Source organism: Mytilus californianus, unplaced genomic scaffold, assembly GCF_021869535.1.
Source record: "Mytilus californianus isolate M0D057914Y unplaced genomic scaffold, xbMytCali1.0.p SCAF_50, whole genome shotgun sequence".
Taxonomy (NCBI): Eukaryota; Metazoa; Mollusca; class Bivalvia; order Mytilida; family Mytilidae; genus Mytilus; species Mytilus californianus.
Window position 1 is genome coordinate 769,199 of NW_026262702.1, and position 12,502 is coordinate 781,700.

Here is a 12,502-nt window from a genome sequence, read left to right on the forward strand (position 1 = left end):
CTGATATTTTACAATATCAATGTGTAGAAAACCCAATGATCTATATATGTATATGTAACATCAGTAGTAGTCATACATGGTGATTCAGTTAAACTCACTCTTGGTGGTGAAACTTCACAATTAAAACTAGTGAATATGAGTGATTCACTCTGAAATCTCTCTCTACTTATTCCATATGTCATGTAGGAAGTATACAATATACAAAAGGTATAACAATTTCAGTCACAATTGTTCTGATTAAAAAAAAGAAAGTATGAATTAGTTCCATCTATGTCTGTTAAATATATATATGATTTCCCATACACAATTTAGTACACAATCAGGCATTATATCTTGTCTTACAACTACAGTATTATTAACTTTTTATTGAGAACTCAGGGGGACCACTTCAATCCTCTTGTGGTAGGGATGAGCAGTAAAATAATACAATTCTATTATATGTCTCTGATAATTAACTAAGTAAGTGATCTGTCAGGAGAAAGTGTTATCATCAGTATAGTTATATAATTAGTGATCTGTCAGGAGAAAGTGTTATCAGTATAGTTATATAATTAGTGATCTGTCAGGAGAAAGTGTTATCATCAGTATAGTTATATAATTTACAGTGGTTTACCAAAAGGAACATAATACTACAGCACCAAGTATAGATTCCTGAGGAACACCGTTATAAATATCAAGCATTTGATTTTTTCACACTTTTTCCTTTTAGTGAGATCTATGACATTTTAATAAATCTAGTGCAGATGTACTTATGCCATATGTTTGGAGTTTAAGAAGAAGATCATGTGGAAGACATTCAAATGCTTTGCTTTAAGGTCCATTCAGTATTGCTGCTAAATATTTTATCATTATCCAGTGCCTTTTTTCAGTCTTCTAAAATTATAAATATGGTTGACTGACAGCCATAGCCTGATCAAAAGGTTGCAAGGAAATGGTTAAATTTTTTAAATGATTCAATTTTTTTCATTTTTGCCATATAAAGGGAGATAACTCATTTTATAAAGTTATGTGTTAAGAATTTACTTATATTCTCCATGGAAATGAGATGTCTTAATGCTTATATAACTGCATACCAATTGGCCTAACACTATGGTTCCCCTTGAACTGACCTAATCACAAACTTATAAAGTCATGTAAACTAAGCAAAAGTTTCAGTCAATAGACCAGGACTCGGAGGGGCAGGGCCAGATAATCTCCATGGAAATGAGATGTGCCAATGCTAATACAACTGCATACCATAATATCATTGACCTACCACTAGTTGTTCACCATAAACTAGACCTAATCACAAACTAATACATTGTTGATGCCACTGCCACACAACTGCATATTGACTCGGTGACAAGGCCAGACAAAAAATGTATATCAGCTTCATAGATTATTAATATATTAGCCTGAAATAAGTATAGATTTCATTATAGTCCATTTTTCTAGAAATTTGTCATCTTTTTGACCTTATTTCATGATTTCATATGTGGCGCCACCCCTCACCCATTGAAATTTTTATTGAAAAGTAAAGAATATGGTATATTCAAAATACTTCAGTAAAAATATTTGTGGCGCCACTGTTAACGTTTATAGATATGCTTTCATAATATTTTCACAACATCATCGCAGTTAAATAAAATACAGGTTTTTAGGGCCTAAATTAGGGAGCAACCATATTTAACTTCAAGGGGGGTTATGGTTTTTTGTCCGAGTCCGACACATTTTTTTTTTTTAGCTTTGCGATGCTATCAATCAAATTATTTTTTTCAAAATTTAACACTATAAGGTATGGGGAAAATGTTGATTCAGAGTATTTTTTTTTTTGTCATCTGCTTGATGGAAAAAAACATACACCCCCCCCCCCCCCCCACCCCCCACCCCCCCCCCCCCCCCCCCCCCTTCAAGTTGAATGATCGTTCCCTTACGAGTTAACGAATTAAATCCTATGAGGTATTTGGTTTTGGCAGTACCCTTTCTTTCAAAGGTGCGCACGTTGTTTTTATTATTTCTATAAAAGATCGACATCCGAGATTTTTGCAAACCAACTGTTTTACCGAGCGGAGTTATTAAATCATTCAAGATGATGAGGTCAACTCATTACCGGAAGCTGGAACTATTAAAATTACGTATAATAAAGTATGATAGTCTCAGCCGGAAGAAGAAGATAATTATTTACATCGATCGGATCGATCATCGACTTAAAAAAAAAACAGAGGAGGTTAATAAAGTGTCAACTACTTGAATATACTTGAATATCTGTTATGTATTGTCATAAAAAAACTTCTTTCGTCCTATCAACAGGCCTATGGATATCATTTCCTGGTTTCAATTTTCGATTCCAAGAAAACTTTTTTGGGAAAAAAAAGAGTAATTTGTTGATCTAGCCAGATTCTTCCTCCACTATACCATTTAAAATATCACTAAACAGAGAAATAATCTTTAAAGAAAAGATACACAACAACGTACGTAAAGGAAACTAGATATCATAAACAAACATTACCGAGAACTGAATGGATTGTCTAAGTGTTTTTTTTTCCATTATACATAATATTTTCAACAACGATTTTGATGATAGTAGTCAGGCTTACCAATTTAGAAAATACCCATTTTCAATATTTTACTGATGCCATATGTTTAGCTTCATAATCATGCTGAATTTACGTTTTAATTTGCTTAATTTTCCTTTAATATCAAACGGATCATGCTTTGCTTTTGCTTTACCGAGCGAATCATGCATATGAATTCTGCTTACTATTATCATGCTAAATTATGTTGCTTCGTATGGTCAGATCATAAGTTTTCGTACGTCATATGAATTCGTTCTATGCTTGCTTTTTCAATAGAAATTGTGACGTCACAACGGATTCTTAATAACACGAAAACGAGGATATATGTATTTTGATCTAATTTGTCGCATGTTTGATTGTGTCGTTATGGTGGTATGCACGTCGAAATTGACTGATAATGATGTGGGCTCAGCATCAAGCGAGGACATTGAAATGAAATTCTGTCGCTTCCAACAAGATAGGTCATTAAAAAACGTAAATATCTAATTATTTAGGTCGTTTTAGTGAATAAAAAGTATTGCACGGAATTTCACAGATTCAAAAAGCGGTATTTTATTAATTGAATCTTGGTCGTAAATTTGATCTTCATCCTCCCTAATATTTCTTTTTTTAAATTCATTTGACTTTTTAGCATCTTGAAATGCCGAGACTGAGATATAGTCATTATTTGCAATACTTATTATGTATGATCAACTATGTAATTAATATACCATGAGCCTTAACCATTTATTGTTGATGAGTTTGTGCTAATAAATATTTGTATATTTGTATTTGTATTTGTTATCATCCCAGATATATTTATCTGGCATTAAAGCAGCTAGATTTAAGTTTCTTTCATATACTTTTGTGTTGCATTTTAACATGCAAGAAATCTGACAATGATCTGGAAAAAAAGGCAAAAAACTATGAGTGTGAAAATATGTGAAATTTGGTACAAGTTTTTCAGATGCTAATAAATAATCGACAACACTGTTTCCTAAAGGTTAGAAGCAAGTGTATGCACCCATTAAATCACCCATTGTTCTACCATTCAGGATACCCAATGATGAAGATATACATAGAGATATGAGTTGTCTGCCCTAGTGTTAATAGAGCTATCTTTACTTTTTCTTTGAATCAAACTAGAATCACATCTGTAATTGTCATATAATGGTATATATGTCATTATGTGTCTGAATCCATTTGGATATGATCAATTTCACAAGCAATTATTGCATTTAAATCCCCTGCTATCATGATTTTTCCTGATTGGGAATATTTTACTATATCATTTTCAATCATTTCAAGAATATTATAATCCATTTTTTTTATAGTAGGACGAATTTTCAGGTGGATTGTATACAAAACAAATATATAAATCTTTCTTAAACCCAAAGAATGTTTTGTCTAAATTTAACCATATAAAATCATTTGTGGCATGTATTAAAATATAATACCCTGTCTTATTGTATTAGGTATAAACACTGATAAGCCACCATGTCTTTTACCACTAGGTTTAATTTGGTTCTAGATCTTATAGGTCTTTGATAATTTGGAAGTTCTAAACAATTCTCCAGATCTGAGGGGTTTCTTGCGTGCAAAAATATCATTAATAATAAATAAATTAATAGCTTTACACGTGTGTACGTAATACTAACCCATCACCAGCTGAGGTTTAAATTGAAGATCGGATGAATACGTATTAAAATGAGTTAAATTATTGACTTGCAAGCCAAGTTATACATTACCGATGTTTTGGGCTTATTTTGACGAAATTGAATAAACTGACTGCTAATAGCGAAATGTTATTTCACCGTCAATTCCGCTTTTCTAAACGGTTTGAAACAAAGAAAATCATATTTTATTTGTTTGTCAAATTCGTAACTAATGCCCCTTAAGATTCAAATGTACAGATTTGCTTGAAACATAGCACTTTTTAATGCTTCATGTACATTAGTTTTCAGTTTCCTTTGTTTTCATATGACTGGCCTGTCGGATACAATAAAATGTACCTTTCTAATTTGAATATATAAATCATATATGAACAAGTGTTTATACTTAACTTGGACATCTATTATGATGTTTATAAGCAAAACGGAAACTTGCACACAGTGCAAACACATATTTGGGATATTCCATGACATATAGAAACTAACATTACTTTCAGTATAAATTATGTTCAATTTTTTTAATAACATTAATTTAATGATACCCGGCAATTTTTCTGCACCCGATGCGCATTTGACAATAAATGTCTCTTCAGGGATGCACGAGCCAAAATATCTGAAAATCGAAACTTACTAAAAACGAAGAGCTTATATATAAACCAAAAAAGGCCGCGACAAAAAGTATAGCCAAAGCCGGGAAAGATTCAGAGATTTGAATGAGGGGATATAGTCCTTAATTCAAAATAATTTTCTAAAAAAAAAATTAACAACAAATTTTAATAACTCAATATCCGTTTTTTCCTGCTAGTACCGATGTATTGGCTACAGGATTCGGCTAGTGATCGATTAACTTCCTACGTTTTATCTTGGTGTGAATAATTGTTGATGATTTTTAATCATTGACCGCTTAGTCCTCGTGTATATTATGTATATGTTATAAACATGCATTTATGATGTTGAACGACAAAACAAAATATTGGGCTTGGTCAAATATTGAACTGAGAAGTACGTAATAATTGGATAACTCAACTCTTCCGGACCAGGCATACCTTGATCAATGTCTGAAATGTATATGTACCTACTAAAAAACAGTATTGCAATATCAACGTTTAAACAAATTTGCATATAATGTAAAGAGGCTTCAAATTTGAAGTATTTACATTGTAATTTCAGCAATTATATTTTATTTTATTATATGTTGAAGTACAATACATACTTAGAACAATTTATTTTAAATTTCAAGTAAATTTGAGTAAGCTAATGATTTTTGAAAATTATCATGTTTTTTGAAGGGAGATAACTCCGCACGTTTTACGTCTGTTCTATATTTAGTTTAGGGATTTTCCGATACAAATTCGTTTTAATTTTATTACAAATTCGGTACCTCTTTGAGATGATTATTAATTATTACCTTTATCCAATTATCAAACTCCCTTTTTGTATTTTAGTTCTATTCAATGGCGGTTCCAGTTTGTGACCAAAACGTGTTCCCACATACAGGAAATGTTCTTTTTTCTGATCATTTTAAGCCTCAATATATTCTCCAACAGCCTAGATTCTGGTAATTAACTAATTTTACAGGTAAAAAAAATCAAGGACAAGTGCCTGTGCTGACAGTCCATCATCTGATAGTCTAGCTAAAAAAAGAAACAGCTCTTGGTTGTCAGACTAATAAATGAATAGTTTAGACTTTAAAAAGACTTGTCATTCTATTTTGAAATAACCTCCCTCAGACAATATACATGAAATAAATGGAACACACTGGTGTAGAAGGGAAGACTATGTTTTTAACAAATTTTGGTGGGTTCTTTGTACTGTATTATTTTTGTAGAAAATGCATTGTGATACCTTGTGGTGTTAAGCAACAGCTTTCAGACTTCTTCAAACCTTTTTATCTGAAAGTTTCTAATTTTAGAAATGAATGCCATCTTGACAAACTGAGGTTATCTGACCATAATTCAAGGGATTTAGAATAGGCACTTTTACTTACAAGAAAATGAACAACATTAATGTTTTTTTTAATATGTTTAACTTTTTGGTTATAGTGACCATATTATTTGGTCAGTAGGAACACCAGAAATAACCAGAAACTCTGATGAAAACTGTGATCAAGTATGTACCGATTATCAGGTTGTCTGCATATTGATATCGTAACATATCAGCTGCGAGTTACAATATGAACTTTTTGTCTAGTGAGCGTAACCTGTGCAACATTCCAAAAATTTCCCCCAAGCCTTGAGCTCTGACAATGGCTTGACCTAGACACTTTTATTAAAATCAACATTGCTCATTATTGTGTCAAGCAGCTGATATTTTACAATATCAATATATAGACAACAGATAATCAATTTATCGGGTTGTATTTGCGTATTTTGCATGATAGAAACAATTGTTTCCTTTGTTTCACCAGGCAAACCGGAAGATGACTTGATAAGTTCGGGTCAAATTTATCAACGTCGGTTCATATATTATGATGTCGGTGATATGTACGGGTCAAAGTTATTAAGGCCGGGTCAAAGTATTTGAGGTCACAAAGCCGTGATATGCAATTTTATTAAGAGCTGAGCATAGTGATATAGACAGTGGGACGACCAATAAGATTTTATATCAGGATTTCCTTGGTAGGGAGTTACTGCTAACAAGGAACCCTTTGAACCAAGGGTTCCTCTTTTTGCAGTCATTGCTTTGTACACTTTCAGATGCTACCAAGACTTTGTTGACTCCTACAGAATAACTGTGCCTCATCTGTCATAGCCACAATATCATCCTACAATCCTTTGTTTATGACTTGTCATTGAATGTGACATTACCAGATTTTTACAGTTGGTACTTTAGGTGTAATACCACCAATTCATAGTACGTCACATCTACCGGTAGTTTCATATGAAAAAGGGTTGAAAAAATATATTCCCTTGAATTTGACAGTTGTAGGAAGTTAACCCTGCATTTCATTGCAGAAAAAAATTTCAGGTTACATGGTTACTAAAGCTTGTAAAGAGGAAAAAAAGGGATGAACATTTGATTGGTTAACTTCCAGTGATGGTTATTATCTTATATGCAATGAAATGCTATGTGAAATTTTGTCAGTAGTACTGGAGATGATAAAACTTTACTCTTGCCAGGTATTTTTTCTGTAACAAAGATAAATTCTGCACAATTTTTTGAAAAGTGCCAATTTAACAAAGACTAAATGGGGAAAAACAATGGTCGTATAACTCCTTATGGTGCAGGAAATGCATACCCTTCCAGAGCATCCGAGTCAACCTCAGTTTTTTTTTAAATAGGGTTCATGCTACTCAATCTTAAGTTTTCTGTTTTGTATTTTGAGAAATGTTGTTTCTCTTTTCGCAATGATGTTGTTAAGACTTCTTTGATCAGTGATTTGGAATTCCTTTATTAAGTGTCTTCTTACTTCTTTTCTAACAGTCAGTTTTTTTTAACAGAGGGTCATAGCTTAACCCAAAGATGGTTAAAATTTGAACTTTTGTCATTTGAGCGAATGTCAATACTAGTAGCTCTTACTGGCCTTTAGACCAGATGAGCAAATAAAGTAAATAACAATAATTGTTTTTATATGCATTTTTTGTCAACAAAAATTACAAAGCGCACAAACAACATTATTGGAATGGATATACATGTAAATAAACAAATATGTATAATGTCTTTTATCAATAAAATTCTCTTATATAGATATAGCAAATTGATGCTAAATCAATCTTCTAAACTCATGACTTATATCTTTCTTACAGCGTTATATCATCCTCACTAGAAAATAATGTAATTTACTCCATACTGACATAGTCACATACAAAAAGATTTTATAGACTTAAAAGGTAATCTTAATAATATAAACTGAACAATCTTTATCAATACTGATGTCAGTTGCTAAATTTCATAAATTTCTTTATCAACAGAAAATTTTCAATACATCAAAATTATTAAAAATTGATGTAAGTAAAACTCCATCTGCTTGATTTGGTTACCTCCAAAAAAAATGCTTTTCGGTAAAAAAATGATTTTTGGATTTTCAAATAATAAGGATGTGAAATCCATAAAACTGTACAAAAAGACAGTAGACTTGCAAGGATTTTGTTTTATGCACAACCTATATCAAGTTGTTTGTTGACAAGAAACCATTCATTAAGCCTTAGACTACAATAAATTTTACATCCTCTCCTATAAACAAAAGGAGACAATTGCCCTGGCAATTACCTGAATTGTGTTTGATAGATATTGACCATTATATTCAGTCTACATGGTATTTGTGGAGTTAATATCAGTCTTTTAGATTTACTATTGAATTTTCATATTAACAAAAGTTTTCTACATGCAATTAGACCAACAAGCTAAATAAAAAGTGACTATGTTTTCAATTCATATCACATTCACAAAATGTTGACCTAAACTTTCGACATTCAATACAAAGTTTTAGGTAAATGGACTAGCTATTTAACCTGTGCAACATTCCAAAAATTCCCCCAAGCCTAGAGCTCTGACAATGGCTTGACCTCGACACTTTTATTAAAATCAACAGAGAAGTCTTACCTTCCCCATTGTAAAATGTCCTAAACTTGATGGTTTAACCTAAAAATTTAGTCGATCATTAGCTGAAAATTCCACTAGTAACCTTGAAAACCTTCATTACAAGAACTTGAAAAATAAATGACAAAAAAATTAAATTAATTACGAATTTTCAGATGAATTATATACATCTCTGAGTATATTTTTTCAAATATGAGTGTGCTACTTTTTCTTGCATCATTACTTTTACAATATCCCTGAAAGACAATAGTAAGCATACATGTTACTGTTAAATAGATACAAACAATAATTATATATTTAAAACAATTTATGCTTTTTGAAATGAAAAGCTTGCTTAATATTTTTTCTTATTACTATCTACTGTTGTGATCCATAAATCAAAACAACACACTGATGCAGAAAGTTTTTTTTCTTCAATATCACAAATAATTAATATCATCTTCATTAAAAACTTTGTACTGACAAGAATTGTATGTTTGTAAATCTGCTTAGAACAATGAGTATGGAATTAAAAAAAAAGATGATAACGGCATTAGATCAAAATAGTTTAATTTTTAAAAATGTAAAAAAGGGGCAGATGGGTAAATTTAATATCAACAAATCAATGACAAAAATATTGACTTTTAAGATCTTTAAAATGTTTTTTTTACTTACTATGTTGACAAGTCTTTGTATAATTATTTAATTGCAATAATAATGCTTTGTCAGTTTTATTGTTCAGATATCAACAATATTATAATAGGATTAAGTAAGGGCTATTCCATTAAAATGTATGTGGGAGGGTAGGAAGGGAAGTTTAATTATTGAATGTGGGTCATGGGTCTTTTTTCAGTATGCTTCTATTACCATTATGCAAAATTATCTAAAAAATGGTTCTTGGTTGCAGGGATATTTTGAAAGTCCCTTCCAACCCTCCCACATACATTTTAATGGACTAGCCCTAACTGTCAATTAACCAAATTTTGTTTTTATTATCACAACTTTCCTCTGAGTACAAAATTAAAATGAAGATAAATCGCCATAAATATGTGAAACCTAGATCCCCTTTGTGAGTACATCAATAAAATTAGAAAATTACAAAAAATGAAGTCAGCTGGATATGGCAAAATAAACTAAAAAAAGTATCTTCAAAGTAACCTGAAAAAAATGAGTTGGTTTGCAGTATTTTTGTCTGATCTCAATGGAATCATTAAGATTAATGTCAAAATTTTGGTACAATAAAAATGAAAGACCCACAAATCAAAACAAATGTGGCCTAATAATACATGTTATATCAATAAATACACTGTAATATCAATGAATACACTGCTAGATGAAAATATCTTTTTCTATTTTTTTTATATGAATATTTTGATAATCATGATAATGGCAAGAATAAAATATATTGTGTTGCCATAGAAAAATCTGAAAATAAATATGGTCTGTTGGATTTTTCATTATTTAACACAAATATTTATTTAAAATATATCACATATAGGTAAATATGAAATATAATTAAAATCCATTTAAAGTTTAGTCTGAATCTAATATTAACTTAATGGTAATGTTTTTGTATCCTCTAAATCTAGTAAATTGTACAGAAATTAACAGAACCAATGCTTATCAATAAATAAATGCTGGAGATTGATCTTGATTTAGCAAATAACAAATTGACCACAATTTCCAATTTTCATTGAATTTTTCATACATAGGAAGGCAATACACAAAAATCTGAGTGGGTGGTGAATAAAAGAGAGGCATATAAGTATATGGTGCAATAACATTTTTTTTCTTTTAATTTCTTTTAATTCCCAGGCCAAAAGATAAAGTTGTGATACCATGTACATGAACATTCCATCACCCACTCAAAATGTTTCACAGATTTTATGATTTTATTAGTTAACTAAATAATGAAGAAACTACCAGTCTACGGCAACATTTTCAGAAAAACAATGATACTTATTACAGTTTTGTTTAAAATTTCTCATAAGCTTGTTTCTTTATCAATTTCTGGTTAAAAAATACATTTACAACATCTTAGTCAATCAAGCATACATAATTAACAGAATGTATTTGTCTCAAAATTTTCAACAGCTGCCATACTTTCAAAATACATGATTAAAAGCAAAGTAAATGTGATGTACAGCTACAAGCTACAAGCCTAGACAAATAATTATGCCATCACAAAATTTAACTACAAGCTTCAAGAGTGGAAAATAACTAGGGCAACTCATTGCATAGAATAACAAGACCAGATATAAAACTGCTGACATAATTGTTTAACAGGAAATTTTCATTCAGGTTTGATTGAGAAAATACACAACCATTTTACATTCCGACATTGCTATTACAGATAATTGTCATGCAGTGTGGTTTTAGTAGTCTGCATCTCAGGTTGCCATCTTTTATGTTCCATTTCTTTTTTATTATCATTGGTTGTGTTTAGGGCTATCAAAATGGTTGTGGGAGGGATTTCCAAAATTTCCGACAAACGATATACTTTCTTTGAGAATTAAATGGACATTCAACCACAAATAACCAATGTCATAAAATGAGCTTTCCTTTCATAACACAATACACCCATCCTAATGGAATGACCCTAAATTCTTGTTTTCACCAAATTTATTTTCTAATATGAGCAGCTTATGTGTAAGAAAGCAAAATTAAAACTGACATGAATAGTTCCTGTTTAACAGTATTGTTATATCTAGGAATTCTCTAATCATATTTCTAAAAAGTAAGGTTAGAACACAACATAAATTGCACTGGGTTAGCACTATGGACAAGCACAAAACAAACAAAATAATAACAGCACCAAATCTCCCTAGTCATGGAAATAACTACTATTCATTATATTGGTAATCTACAATGTACACCAAACATTAAATCAATCCACACGAAATAAATTTTGGTAAAATATGTTTAAAGGAAATGTTTGCTGCAGGAGTTTCTAAAAGAATATGTAAAATGGTTAAACGATGAGTGAGAGAAAGACAATACATAATATAAACAATTGATAATGATAAAAATTTTACAAAAATTTCATGGGCGTTTTCATCATGGTGAAGTTCATACTTTTCATTACCTTAAATGACAAAAAAAATCAGACTGGACAGTGTGTTTATGGCTAGAGTTGTCTTTTCATAAAGAAAAAAAAATACACTGAAAATCCAAATAAATTCAATAATAGCCATGAATGAAAGATAAATATTTCATTGTAAACTACTATAAAACCATATACATGGTCCCAAAACTTATAATGTCCACTGAACATTACACAAATACAGTTTCTGTAAAAATACTTATCTAATGCATTTATACATGGAAAAATGTGACTGTCAGAAGAGAAATAATTTTAACTTGATTTATTATGGACATATGAATTTGCAGTTACAGTCAACAATTACTTGCATGAAGCTCAACTTAATTTACATTTGCAGTTTGAACCATATTATGCCTAATATTTTACAGACAGATATGCATGTATTTTTTGTGCACAAAAATGTAAAAAAATTACACAATAATAAAATGCTGGAATTTCACAGATTCGACCCTGAATTTTACAAAATATCACAGTTTAAGCAAACACATGTTGTGTCTACAAATGACACACCAACTGGGTTTAAGGTGGGACTTGTGTTACAAAAACTGGCCTGGTTAAAGTTTGTTTAAGTCTGTAGTTTACATCTATTTAAAAAAGCTAAAAATCAAAGAATATATTTATATACATTTGAAAAGCCAGAAAAATTCTACGACCTGGTGCATGTATACTGTAAATTG

At 30.7% G+C, this 12,502-nt stretch overlaps 1 protein-coding gene across 1 annotated transcript in view; it reads right to left on the reverse strand.

Annotated features, from left to right (window-relative positions):
* Positions 1–2,368, reverse strand: part of LOC127703787 (uncharacterized) — a 35,282-nt gene extending 32,914 nt beyond the window's left edge. Inside the window, exon 1 of the mRNA XM_052207870.1 lies at positions 2,237–2,368. The gene's annotated coding sequence lies outside the window, so the exon portion shown is untranslated. The remainder of the gene's footprint in view (positions 1–2,236) is intronic.
* Positions 2,369–12,502: the final 10,134 nt, after the last annotated feature.